The sequence below is a fragment of the Vulpes lagopus genome, chromosome 19, assembly GCF_018345385.1.
Source record: "Vulpes lagopus strain Blue_001 chromosome 19, ASM1834538v1, whole genome shotgun sequence".
Lineage (NCBI taxonomy): Eukaryota > Metazoa > Chordata > Mammalia > Carnivora > Canidae > Vulpes > Vulpes lagopus.
In genome coordinates this window covers 50,968,194-50,982,353 of record NC_054842.1, presented here as the reverse complement: position 1 = coordinate 50,982,353, position 14,160 = coordinate 50,968,194, and positions in this window count along the sequence as shown.

Genomic DNA, 14,160 nt, shown 5'->3' with positions numbered 1-14,160 from the left:
TATACAATTATAGTTAGCATACTATGGCAATAGAAATTTGAATCATACCATGTGTAACTGCCTGTGTATGTGTTTGTATACCAAGATATGTGTGTGGATCTCCATATAGAGGTGCTATATGTACTTATTCTTGCAGCTTTCCTGTAAGTTTTAAACTTACCATAATAAAAGTTGGAGGGAGAAAGGAAATACATCATGAGGAGACAAGACAATAAAAAAAACCTATAGAAACAACAGACAATAAAAACAGACCAACAGAAAGTGAGCACTAGGGTAGGGGATTAAAGGTTGAGTATAGTGGGGAACACATGAAATGTCCCTTACAGACAGAAAGAGAGCCAGTTGGCCAAAGAAATATAATAGAATTGTTGGCAGTGTTGTGTTGAGGGCTAAGAGCTAGTGACCCGGAAATTATAGTCATATCAACTAGCCCTTTTGTGTTTCTCAGTTGTGGTGCACAGTTGCCTGGGTGCAGGTGTGGAGGATATGAGCTTTTGAGTTCATCCAAGATTGAAATTTTTCCAGACTGATGTTATGAAATGATAAAGAGACAAAGGAAAGTATGGTATTGGCAAGAGAATTACTGAAAGTATAATAGACTGTGAAATCTAACCGGGCAGTGAGGGAAGCAGGAGATTACTAGTGATGAGAGAAAGTAAAGGGGACCATGAATCAGAGAAGGGTCCCCTTAAGGTCACGTAATGGTCCTAGGGAGAATTGTTTAACAAGCAAACTGGCCATTTTCTAAATTAGGGAGCAGCGTTCTGTGTAAACAGGACGTTTAATTGGAGCTCTTTCTGTTTTAGTTTTGGCTGAGGCCCTAAAGACTGAGAAGAAAACAATAGGTGCCATAATGAGGTGTTATATTGCCTCTGTGGGACCTGCAAAGAGATGGTCAGACTGGTCTTATGACCCTTAATCCATCACTCACCTGGAGTGTGTGCAAGCACTGGAATTGAAAAACTGAAAGCCAAGTGTTCTTTGGAGAATTTTTGGAGTACCTTGGTTTTTACTTCCACTTTCTCCTAGGTGAAGGCAGTGGTGCTCCTCTCTCAAATTACATGAGAGAGATACTTTAAGGAAGCCATTTGAAGAGCTTCTATTGTGCCTCCTTGAGTTTGAAGAGTGTAAGGGCTGGTAAGAGAAGCTCTGACCAAATTAGGGTGTGCAAGGAGAATGGTGTGGTGATAGGGGGCACGTAAGGGTGTATGGGAGCAAGCTCATATCCACCAGCAGCTAGGCAAGGGTTGGTGAGTATTTCTCCCGGCCTAAATGCAGGCCTATGGGAGGAACCAGTCTGGAGCTATCCCAGATCCCATGACTAGCTTGAGGGAGTAGGCACCAGACGGCCAGGTGCTGAGGAAGAAATTGTAGGAAGCCAGTAGAAGGTGAAAGACATTGCGTCCATCACGGGAGCTTACTGGAGTGTTCCAAGTGCGAAATAACTCCTCAAAACTCACAGAAATGCCCATCAAAGGAAAGAGTAAGCACCAAGGTTCTGCTGTCTCAAAGGCCGCCATGGTGGACTGTATCTGTGACAACCAAGTGAAACCTTGACAGCCTCTTCTCTTGATCCAATCCAAGAGGATACAGAGGCAGCTGAACTGGGGGGAGGATGGAGAGGAAAGAGAAACAACCCTAAGTACTCCTCTCCCCCTGCTTACCAGTGAGTGACAATAACAAGACGAGGAGAGGAGCTTTAGCTTTGAACGTAGCTCAAATTCTATTGAACATTTGAATGATCGCACTGAGACTGATCTTGTGACCAAGAGTTCCAAGAAGAAATTTTATGACCTGAAAGCCAGAAAAGTTAATGGTCTGCTCTAGTAACAAAAAACAAGCAACCAAACCCCCCTCCCCAAGAACTAGCTTAGAAAGGGGGTTGAAAGGGCAACTGGGAACAAAAAAAGAACTCACCTTATAATTCTGCCCTTTAGAGTTGCAGCTCATTCCAGGTAATACTGATTACCCCAGATTAGTGAGATAATGCTGGCAAGGTCCAGAGTGTGGCTGTGGGAGTGGCAGGATGTGATGGAGTGGAATAGAAGGTCATTGAGGGCGAAGGAGGTCAAGAAATAAGAGACCTAGTATTAGATGAGTCACCTTTGTGGATGGCAAATATGGGAGTAGAAAGACTACATGCCATGTGCCCAAGGACATTCATACTCAAACTTCAGAGTTTATTAGAATCACCTAGAGAGCCATTAAAAGATACAGAGACAGGCCTGTTGAAGTAGGATAGGACCTGGGCTTCTATATATTTTTACCAAGTTCTCAGGTGGTCTGGAATATACAACAGAGTTTGAGAACTCCTGCCCAATATTTAGTGGACAGAACTAATTGGTCAGTATATAACAGTATCTACCAGAAAAAAGGAAGAGAGGGTAGTTTATCCAAATAGCAGGGGCCCCTAGGACGCAATTTTTTGTTATAAAGGGGTAAGGACATAGAGGTCTGGAAACAGTAATGGGGACAAGTAGCCTCCTAACCCATTACCCATAACTACCACTTTTCTTTCCTGCCTCCTCCTTTCCTTCCCTCCCACTCTCTTGTGAAAAGTTATAAGTGTCAAGTGTTGACTTGTGTCTCCTAAAAAAATGTTACAGTCCTAATCTCTAGTACCTTAGGATGTAAACTTATTTGGAAATAGTGTTACAAAAACTTGGAAATAGATGTAATTAGTTAAGATAAAGTCATACTAGAGTAGGGTAGGCCTCTAATCAAATATAATTGGTGTTAAAAAAAAGAAAAAAGATGGTCATCTGAAGACCTAGAGAATGCCATGTAAGGATGTAAGCAGAGATTAATATTACACAGCTATAAACCAAGGAATGCGAAAGGTTTCTGGACAACTAGAAAGAGGCAAAGAGGGATTCCCTTACAAGTTTCAGAAGAAGCAAGGCCATGGTGACACCTTGATTTTGGGCTCCTGGCCTCCAGAACTGGGAGACAATATATTTCTGTTGTTTTAAGCCACCCATTTATGACACACTGTTATGGCAGCCCTAGGAATCTAATATAACAAGACATTTATTTTTTAGTATATACTATAAATCATCTCTTACATTCTGCCCATGTTGTATCTCTGTCCCCTTTCCATTGAACTTACAGTCTCAGGACACAGAGAAACCATATGTAAGTCAATGGATGTCACTAGAACAAGAACAAGGTTACTGCTTCTCCACATATTTAAGCTGAAACACAATATACTTTGTGTTTTTGTTGGAGTAGTGTGGCCACACACTGGCTTCTGCAGTTATTATTGACAAATGAATCAATTCATATAAGATGGGAACTTATTTACGTAGGTGCATATTAAAGTTTTTGAAAAGAGGAAAAGAAGCCTATAAGATACACGTACATGCTACCCTCACAAGAAAACATTCCCATAAGGAATTATGAGTCTTCATCAAAGTACTGAAGAAATTTTTCAGCAGTCATACGTAATGGGTTCTACTTTCAAAATCCCCTCCTCCTCCTATGAGCTTCATGGCTCTTCTCCCTTTCCCAATATTGAAAGAATGGCCCAGATGTCACACTAACTGACCTCAGGAGAAACTAAGCTCCTCATTTATTTAGCAAAGGCTGCAGAAACCAGCAGACGGAACATGCCACTCACAGCAGGAACTAAGAGAGGCAGCATATCTCAGTAAACTTTCTACAACTTCCCACGGTCCTATGAGGGCGCAGCTGCCCTCTGACATGTCGGTTCAAGGTATACCTTGCAGGCCAGAAATGCTACCTCTAGAAATTTAGTTTACAGAAAAACCTCAAGGGGCCAAGTAAAGGACTAAGGTGGCTTGTTGTAGATCTTAGAGATTAGAGTTGTTACCAGCTGTGCTGAGTAGTCCAAGATGAATGTTTGGAAGAGGAATTATGTGTTGAATTTTTTACATCATACCTTGAACATGGACAGGGTTTGTTAAAAGGGAATCTGGGCTAGTGATTCTTGTCCAAGCTTTGTACATACATGGTTTCAAAACTCTCTCTCCAGTCAATTGTGCCTTCTGCAAGGCATTTTCACTTGGATACTCTGCAGCTACCGGAAGCTCAGCATCCCTAAAAATTTAGTTTGTCTCAGCCCCATCTGCCTCCCTTAAATCTGTCTCTCTTGAATTTCCTTTTTGCATGTTCTCCTAAACTCCCCAAAAAGTTATTTGTTTGTACTGTCTCAAACTCACCTGTTCCATTTCACCTGCTGTCCAGTCTATCTTCAGCATCCTTCACATTCCTGAAACTGCCTGCTTAAGGCCTCCAGTGACCCTGATGGCATCCAGTCTGATAGTCACTTTACTCTCCCCCTGCTCACTTCTCAGTAGCATCGAGCTGCGTACTTCTCAGCTGACTGTTCTTTTCTCTTGATCTCTGGTACATTACACATTCTGGTATCCTTTCTACTTCCTTTCCCTGTTCCTCTCTATCTCCTTACATTTTCCTTTGGAATCTCTAAAATACAGAGTTCCTTTAATATATATTTAAATATCATCAATATATGCTGATCAACCATATATATCTAATAGGCTCCAGACTTGTAAATGTAATTACTAACTTGACATCTCTCTCAATGTCTTTCAGGCATTTCAAACATAATACAGCCACAACCAAACTCTTGATTCCCTTTCAAGACCTCCCATCTCAACCTGTTCTTTCCCAATCTTGCAACTCAGTAAAGGGGGCATTCCATTTCATGCAATTGTCCAAGCCAGAAACTTCTCCCTTTCCCTTATCTCCTGCATTTGGTCCATCTGTAAACCCTATGGTTCCTACCTTGACAATAAATCTCAAACATACTTCTCTTCATCCCCCTTCTGCCACTTTGGTCTAAGCCAATACTTGGTCTCCAAACTCGTTTCTCCGACACACTTCTTACCACCCTTTCCCCAGCCCTACTCTCAGAACAGTCAGCGAGTAAACTCTTAAGAGCTTCTTGCTTCTTACTATAACCTACAAGGCCATGCATAATTTGGCTTTTGCCAGCCTCTCCAAGCTCATCTCATTCTGTGCTCTCCTGCTTCCACAGAACCTAAACCTGCTGTCCTTTTGGTGCCTCAGACCAGCCTAGCTCTTCCGGCCTCATGCCTTTTGCATAAACTGTTCCCTTCCCTTGAGCACTCTACAAATTCCTTTAATGTGTGTTCCCATCACCTGATTACACTTCACACTAGTTTCAGGGATTGACACACAGTAGGCTCTTGGTAAGTGTTTGCTGAAATAGGGCAACACATGGACCTGACCAGAAAATTCCTCCAACAACCCATTGGTCAGTGACTAGGACAAGGTGAAAACACCTACTCTGTGCCAGAAAACACCTATTTAGAAAAACAGTGAAGTTCAGAGACATCTAAGACTGGTCCTCCTTTTCCTTAGGGCTTCTATCATCTCATTGGGCAAGTAGTAAAGTAACCCAAGTATTGAAAGAATATTTAGCTAGTGTGAGACCATTTAAATGTCTTCAGAAAATGGTAGGGTATAAATCACAAATAATACTCACATAGGCAGCAACAGTATAGAAAGATGACTACTTACCGAATAATTAGTATAGGCTCCCGGTTCCCATCATTTTAATCACCAAGGATTTGTTTCATTATCCTTTTCCTATAAGGACCTCATATTTACTTTAAAAAATCTCTCTAGTAAACTATATTTATCGTGTAATAATTTACTTCTCCATTCCTACTTAGACACATATAACCCCTAATTAATCAGCATGCTATGAAAATTGGAAGCCAAAAGTAGGGCCAGGAAGCTCTGTCTTAGTATTGACAGAATTTTTACTGGGCTCTTTGAAATATTTAAAATATCTTGCAAACTCCCACCTGTTATTCTATTCAAAGCCTTAGCCTGTGTAAAGAAAATAATACATATGGTTCATTTAGCTCTTTTCTTAAAAAAAAAAAAATCTGCCTGTGGCTCTTTGCTGATTAGTAACTGTAAAGTGAAATATATTCCTTGGGGGAGAGGAACTCTTATCATTGTGGTATTTTGATAACAAGGTAATGGAAGTTTAGCTAGTCTACCAGAGCCAAAATACACAGCAAGCCGCAGAGCACTGCTCGACGTCAGTGCAGATGCCACTGTGGAATCTAACACGCCTCCTCTTTTCTCCAGTGGTTACCATGCAGCAGTAGAGAGAGAAATGAGGAGGAAAAAAATGAATAAAACTTTCCTTTTGAGTGAAACTATTGGGTATCTTTTTATTCTGTCTTTATGGTAGGAAGTATTACTACATACTAGTCTAAATTAATCTAACCACTAAAAACTTCTTCCTCTGTACTTGTTATGGGGTTTTAATCATTTTAGACATCTTTAGTTGTTTTTTTTTTTTAATATTTATTTATTCATGGGAGACACAGAGAGGGGGAGAGAGAGGCAGAGACACAGACAGAGGAAGAAGCAGGCTCCATGCAGGGAGCCCAATGTGAGACCTGATCCCGGGTCTCCAGGATCACACCCCGGGCTGAAGGCGGCGCTAAACCACTAAGCCGGGCTGCCCGACATCTTTAGTTCTTAAGTAATTTCCACCAAGGGAAGGAGGAACATGTGAAAGTTTTATAGCCATAAAATGAACACTCATTCACGTGCTTGAAGGGTTTGAAATAAACTGATGATAGTTTTCAAGCTGTCACTTTGAGAACATTTCCTAAAAACTGACCGTATCCACAAAATTGTTATTTTTATTAGAAGTATCGCAGATATGCAAGCAAATCATGTTATATAAGTCCTAAAGAAGAATGTTATTGAGCAGCTTAACACCGGAACTCAAGATACTTCAATTCATAATTTTACTAACAGGTGCTGAATCTCCCATATTTTTATAGCTTTAGTGTGGGAAGTAAGCTGTAGCTTAGTTGGTGGAAATTTTATCTTACTAGACAAATGCTTGATATATCAAGACTTTTTGGTTATTAATGTACCTCATGGTAGATCCAAATTTTCACTTTTTCTGTCAAGATGTTCACAATATCCTCATCTTAAGACCTTAAAGGACACTACAAATGAATGTCTTCCTCCACATTTAAGCCACAGACAAAAGAGCTATAGTGATTATTCTGAGGTTATACATAGCCTCTGCAGAGCTGAAATCTAAAGCTGTAGGTTCTTTTTCATTAGGTATATAAACATTTTTCTTTTATTATGGTAAAATGTAAATAATATAAAATATGCCATTTTAACCATATTTCAGTGGCATTAACTACATTCACAATGTTGTGCAACCGTCATCAAAACTTTTCTATCACCCCAAAGAGAAACACAGTATTTATTCACAGTTCATACACTAAAAATATATATATATATTTATCAAATACCCACTATGTATATCATCCTGTGCTTGATATAGGAGATGAACAGTGAACAACACAGAGTGCCCTATTTTCAAATATTTGTGCCTTTCTGTGAATGGTCAGGTGACCAATAAAAATCACAGTAATAATATTAATACTTGCCATTTGATCTAAGAACTTTGTGTGTTGACTCATTTAATCCCAACAACAATTCTGTGAAGTAGGTGCTGTTACTATCCTATTACCTTAGATGATAAAACTGAGAGGCAAAGGGAGATTAAGTAAATTGTCCAAGGTCGCACAGCTAATAAGAATGGGAGCTGGGGCAGCCCTGGTGGCTCAGCGGTTTAGCACTGCCTTCAGCCCAGGGCCTGATCCTGAAGACCCGGGATCAAGTCCCATGTCAGGCTCCCTGCATGGAGCCTGCTTCTCCCTCTGCCTGTGTCTCTGACTCTCTCTCTCTCTCTGTCTCTCATGAATAAACAAAATCTTAAAAAAAAAAAAAAAAAAAAAGAATGGGAGCTGATTTCTAACCTAAGCTGATAGGTTCAGAGTGTGTGCCCTTAGAGCACTATCTGTAACTTTTTTAAGGAGATAAATTTCCATAAAATGCACCCAATTTAAGCTATGGTTTAATGAGTTTTTTTTTTTAAGATTTTATTTATTTGAGAGTAAAAGATAGAGAGCAGGCACATGCCTGGGGGACAGGCAGAAGGAGAAGGAGAAGCAGACTTTCCACTGAGCAGGGAGCCTGAGTCAGGGCTCAGTCCCAGGACCCCTGATCTCAGGATCCTGGGATCATCACCTGAGACGAAGGCAGATGCTTAACCAGCTGAGCTACCCAGGCACCCCAGTTTAATGCGTTTTAATAAGTAAATACAACCATTGTACAACCACAGTCAGGAAACACATTTTCATCACCTTAAGATATTGTAAGGTACCCATTTTCAGTCCAGGTCCCTGACCCATGACTCCTAATCTTAGGCACCCCTAATGTGCTTTCTGTAACTATAGATTAGATTTTGCCTTTCTAGAATTACATATAGATAGAATCATATATATGTACTCTTTTATGTCTAGTGTCTTTTGACCATTGATACTGTGGCATGTGTTAGTAGTTCCTTTAAATAGCTGAGTAATATTTTATCATATGGGTATCTTGTGATTTATCACCTTATCTGTTGACAGACATTTGAGTTGTTTGCACCTTTGAATTATATGAATAAAGCTGTTGCAAACATTCATGTACAGGTATATAGTGATACAAGTTTTCATTTGTTTTGGTTAAATAACTGAGTGTGATGCGTAGGTTGTATGGTAAGTGCATATTTAACTTTTTAAGAAACTGCCTAATTATTTTTCAAAAAAATTGTAGCATTTCATGTTCCCACCAGCAGTGTATGACCGCTCTAGTTGCTCCATGTCCCTGCCAACAATTGGTGTTTCAGTCTTTTTAATTTTAGCCTTTCTAATAGATATGTAGTAGTGATCCACTGTGGTTCTACTTTACACTTCCCTAGAGACTAGTGATATGGAGTATCTTTTCATGTGTCTACTGGCCATTTATGTATCTTCATTTGTCAAGTATCTGTTCAGATCACTTGCTCCTCGTTTCATTGGATTGTTTTATCTTCATGCTATTGAGTTATAGGACTTCTTTATATATCTTGGATACCTGTCTTTTGTGAAATGTGCATTTTGTAAATATTTTCTTTCAATTTCTGGCTTGTCTGTTTATTTCTTTAATATTATCTCAGAGCAGAGGGTTTTTTATTTCTATGAAGTTCAGTTGATCACTTTTTATGATTTTCCCTTATTTTTAAGAAACTTTGCTTATCCCAGATTTAAAGATTTTCTTCCATATTTTCTTATGCACTCTTTTACAATTAAGTATGATGTTAATTGCAGGCTTTTGTAGATGTCCCCATCTATAGCTTTAGGAAGTTCCCTTCTCATGAATTGCTGACAGATTTTATTATAAATGAAATACTTATCAATGTCTCTTCTTATCTGTTGAGATGATCATATTATGTTTTCCTTTATCCTGTTAATATGGTGAATTACATTAGTCAGTTTTTGAGGTTGATTTGAAATTTATTTTCTGGGGATAAACTCACTGAATCGTGATATAGTATAATTTTTAACACTGTTGGATTCAATTTGCTAATATTTTGCTAAGGATCTTTGCATGAACATTCATGAATGATATTGGTCAATGGTTTTCTTAGATCTTTAACAAGTTTTGATATTAGTGATGCTGGCATAAAATGAGTGGATATATATTCCTTCCTCCCCTCTATTTTTTGAAGGAGTTTATCTAGAATTGATGATATTGTTCCTTAAATATTTGATGAAATTCACTAGTAGAGTATTCTGGGTCTAAGACTTGGGCGCAGATTAGGACTTCAATTTTTAAAATAGATATTAGGAATTTAATTTCTTTAATAGATATGAAGCTAAGCTAAGGTTTTCTACTTGATGTGTTTCTTAATGAATTTGTTCATTTAATTTGTCAAATATATTGATACATTTATTATAAACTTTATTATACTCTAAATATTTATAAAACCTGTAGTGATGTCCCTTCTTTAATATATAATAATTCTTGTCTATTGATTTCATTGATCTTTTCAAAGAACTAGCTTTTGGTTTCATTCATTTTCTCTTTTGCCTAGTTTATTTTATTGATTTTTGCTCTTACTACTTTCTTCCTTCTGCTTACTTTGGTTTAAATTCTCTTTTTTTATAGCTTCTTAAGTTGAAAGCTTTGATTCTTGATTTTTTTTCTTTAAGATAAGATTTTAAGTTACAGATCTTCTTAGTACAGTTTTTACTTCATCCCACAAATTTTGCTATGTTGTGTTTTCGTTTTCATATTCTTTGAGATGTTTTCTAGTTTTCCTGTTATTTTGTTGGTGCACAGGTGTAGAATTGTGTAGTGTAATTTCCAAATATTTAGGAATTCTCTAGACATTTTTCTCTTATTGATTTCTAGTTCCTCTGGAGTCAGAGAATATACTCTGAATGATTTCAATTAAGATTTGTTAAATGGCCCAGAATATAGTTTATCTTGCTGATTGCTTTGTGTGCACTTGAATGTGTATTTGGCTGTTGTTGGATGGAATAGTCTATAATTGTCAAATAGATCAAGTTGGTGGTGGTTCAAGTATTCTATGTCCTTATTGATTTTCTGTCTATTTGTTCAGTTGATTGTTGAGACAGAAGTATTGAAATATCTGACTGTAATTGTGGATTTATCCTTTTTTCCTTGCATTTCTATCAGTTCTCACTTCATGTATTTTGAAACTGTTATTATGTGTGATCAAGGACACTCCATTCTGGCTGGTCAGAACTCGAATGTCTTTTATGCCTATCTGAGCACTGGACATTGGCTAACAGCTCACCAGTCGTTATAGAAGCTCTTACAACATACCAGATACTGTTTTAATCAATCAATATAGGCTAGATTATAAGCAACCCTCAAAGCTCAGTGGCTTATAACTTGTAACAAAGTTTTTTTTTTCCTTGCTCATGCTATGTGCCCACTGCATGTTGACCGTGACTATTCTAAGTCCTCTTTACTTTTGGACTCAGTGATAGAACAGTTTCTCTTTGGAACATTGCTGGTTGTTATGGCAGAGGGAAAAGAAAACATGACAAACTGTGTACTGGCTTAAGTTTTCTGCCTCAAAGTGTCATATGTCAGCTCCATTCATATTTCATTGATTAATCAAGTCTCCTGGCCAAGGCTGACATTAGTAGGATTGGAGAGTGTAATCCTCCCCCTGGTGGGAGCACCAAATAGTTGTGAATAAAATAGTCTACCATACTGTGTTAAGCATTTAAACACTTTTCTTCTTTAATCTTCATGACAGCCTTCTGGAAATGGTACTATTATTGTCTCCCTTTAGAAGAGGAAATGGAGATTCAGAAAGTAATCTGGTAAAAGTCAAGTAATCAAATGGTAGCGAGGCACCTGATTGGCTCAGATAGTTAAGTGTCTGACTCTTGATTTTGACTCAGGTCATGATTTCAGCATCTTGAGACGCAGCACTGCATTGAGCTCCACACTTGGTGTGGAGGCTGCTAAAGAGTCTCTCCTTCTGCTCCTCCCATGCTTGTTTGTGCTTTCTCTCTCTCTCCTCTCTCCCTCTCCTCTCTCTCTTTCTCTCTCTCACACACACACACATAAATAAATCTTTTTAAAAAATCAAATGATAGCACCTGGATCCAGCTTATCAAACTCCACTGTAATTGTGCTGTCCTGCCATAAGAAAAGGAAGAGGAAGGAAGGAGTGAGGGAGTTTGGGAAAAGAGGAATAGAAGAAGGAAATGAAAGGAGACACCAAAAATATTTGTAAACTACTTCCTATGGAAATCTTATCTGGTGATCAGAAAGGGGTTGGAGATGAGAATGTAGAAAGGCAGAAAAGAGAGAAACTCCTCTTAACTTAGTTCTTCCCAGTCCATATGTCATCTGTCCACTCCAAACCATATGACCTTATTTCATGTCATCCCAAGAAAGCCCAGCTCCTCTCTCTCCACGTTCCAAAGGCCCCAACCTCATTACCTACATTGAGGTTCCCTCAAGTCCCAGACTACATTGATTATTCTGTTTATATGGTACAGGAAAAAAAAAAAGTTACAACATAAATTTGGCATTGACCAAAGATATTTCTATAATTTAATCATGGCTTGTAAAAATCCCAACCCTTGACAATTTTGTGTTACTGTCTCTGGAAACAGGTATGTTAGTGATTTATATTAATCAAGTTGCCCTTTGAACCAAAGTCTATATCCAAAGCTTTCTGAAGCAATACTATGAGAATTGGAGGTGGTTATAGCTCATTAACACAATGTTAGAATTATATTTAAAAAATAAACTGGAAAATATTAGCATGTATTTAAAATGCTTAAAATCTATATTATATAAAATATACAAAAATATTAAGTCCTTACTGAGTAAATGAACTGGGGAAAGAAACACTTCATTCAAGAGGAGATCACTAGTAAACATATATATGAAAACTGGTTCAATCTCACTAATTTATAAAAGAAATGCAAATTAAAACAATGAAAACCATTTTACATTTATTAATGGGACATACAACTTTCTAAATGTCACTCCTTGTTCACTTTTTTTTTCCCCAGCAAAATTGTTATAATCTGAAAGTGCTGGTTTTACTTTTTGTTGAGAATCATTTGGTAGCAACATATAGCAAGCTCATATGGGTTTAAGGTCATAGTATTTAAGCCTGTATTTTTCTGAAATGGACTCTCAGCTTGTCCCAGTATTCTAGAGGGGGAATGTAGCCACTTGATATACCTCTGATAGAGAACTGTCTGTCTCTGATGGAAAAGGTGGGAGGCCATGGGTGGAGTCCCTAGAGCCCCTTGGTCACTGAGTGAAATAAAAACCTCTTCACATCCGGGCTTTTGACCTTTATTTAATCCTACCTCATAGAATGTATTCTGAAGAAATAATCCATAAGGAAAAAAAGCTAAATAAATGAAGATTGGCCACAGTATTAATTATTATGGAAAAGATTACAAAATAAATGCCCAATAACTGGGGAATAATTAAAAATATGGTGTAGCTATTAAAATTCAAATTACAAAGATTACATAGCAGCATGGAACATGCTTCTCAAATAGTATTAACTGAAAATGGGAGAATGCACTCATTCCAATTACTCACCAGAATTAGAAGGGAGCAGGGTCAAATGAAAAGTTAGTTTTGCTGAGGTGACAGGATTCTGAGCACAAGTTCTCTCTCACTTATTTAGATTTATTGTGTAATACAGATAGAATATTTATGTAAAAGGAATTCCATTTTTAAAGAAAAGGAGAAATAGGACACTATGACCTTTTTCTACTTGGCTTCTCATTGGAGTCTCCAGGATTCCATTAAAATGCAAAATTCAAAATCATCTTTATTTTTGGTTTATAAATATATTATAAACTTACTCTGAATTTGAAATGGTCATCCACATGGGAGGATTTATGTGTTGATAAATAGCTCTTTTGTTAATCCATTTAGCTCCAGTGTGTACTAGGGAATGTGTACTAATCATATTGTACACTTGTTAAATTTTTTAAGTCACAGGGAAATATGTAGTGTATTTGTAATGTCAGCACAGAAGAAACATATTTCTGCTTTCAACTACAACTACATTTCAGGTGAGGAATCTCTCCATTTAAAATAGTGGGCTTAAAAAATAAATAAAAATAAAATAAAATAGCGGGCTTAATTGTTAACCTAAACAAGTACAATAAATACACAATTTTATCTATGTTTCTGGATTTTTGAATACTTTCACAGTGGGTTTTTTTTTTTTTTTGGTTTTTTTGTTTTTTTGTCACCATCATATCAAATATATTATTCCAGTGGCACTAACACAGCTGAGGTGCTCATTGTGACACTACATGAAGTTTCCTGCCTTCTAGCAAACATATGTGGTATCTCTTCTCTAAAGAGAAAGGTCTACTGCTTGTTCCTTCCCCCTTTCTGGGGGAAAATCCACTACGCCATTTACCCAAATAAACCTCTTAATGCATTATTATTATTTTTTCTGACATTTGAGTTTCTGAAATGGAAAAAAAATGTGTTGAGTGTTCCATCCCACTTCTCCATCCCCACCGGCCAAATAAGTCCCCCCGGGCATTTCTCTTCCCTCTGAAATCTTGAAATAAATATTGTAAGAAGTGGCATCAAGTATTCACATTGAGTGATGACATTGAGTGGGCCCCAGAACCTGTCAGATGGAGTGTCACTGTCTGAACAGTCTTGAGGTGTCATGGAGAATGTTGCTGTGGTCGATCATCGGCCGGGTGCAGGGGCTATGCTGAGTCCCACCGAGGGTGGTCGGCTACAGGG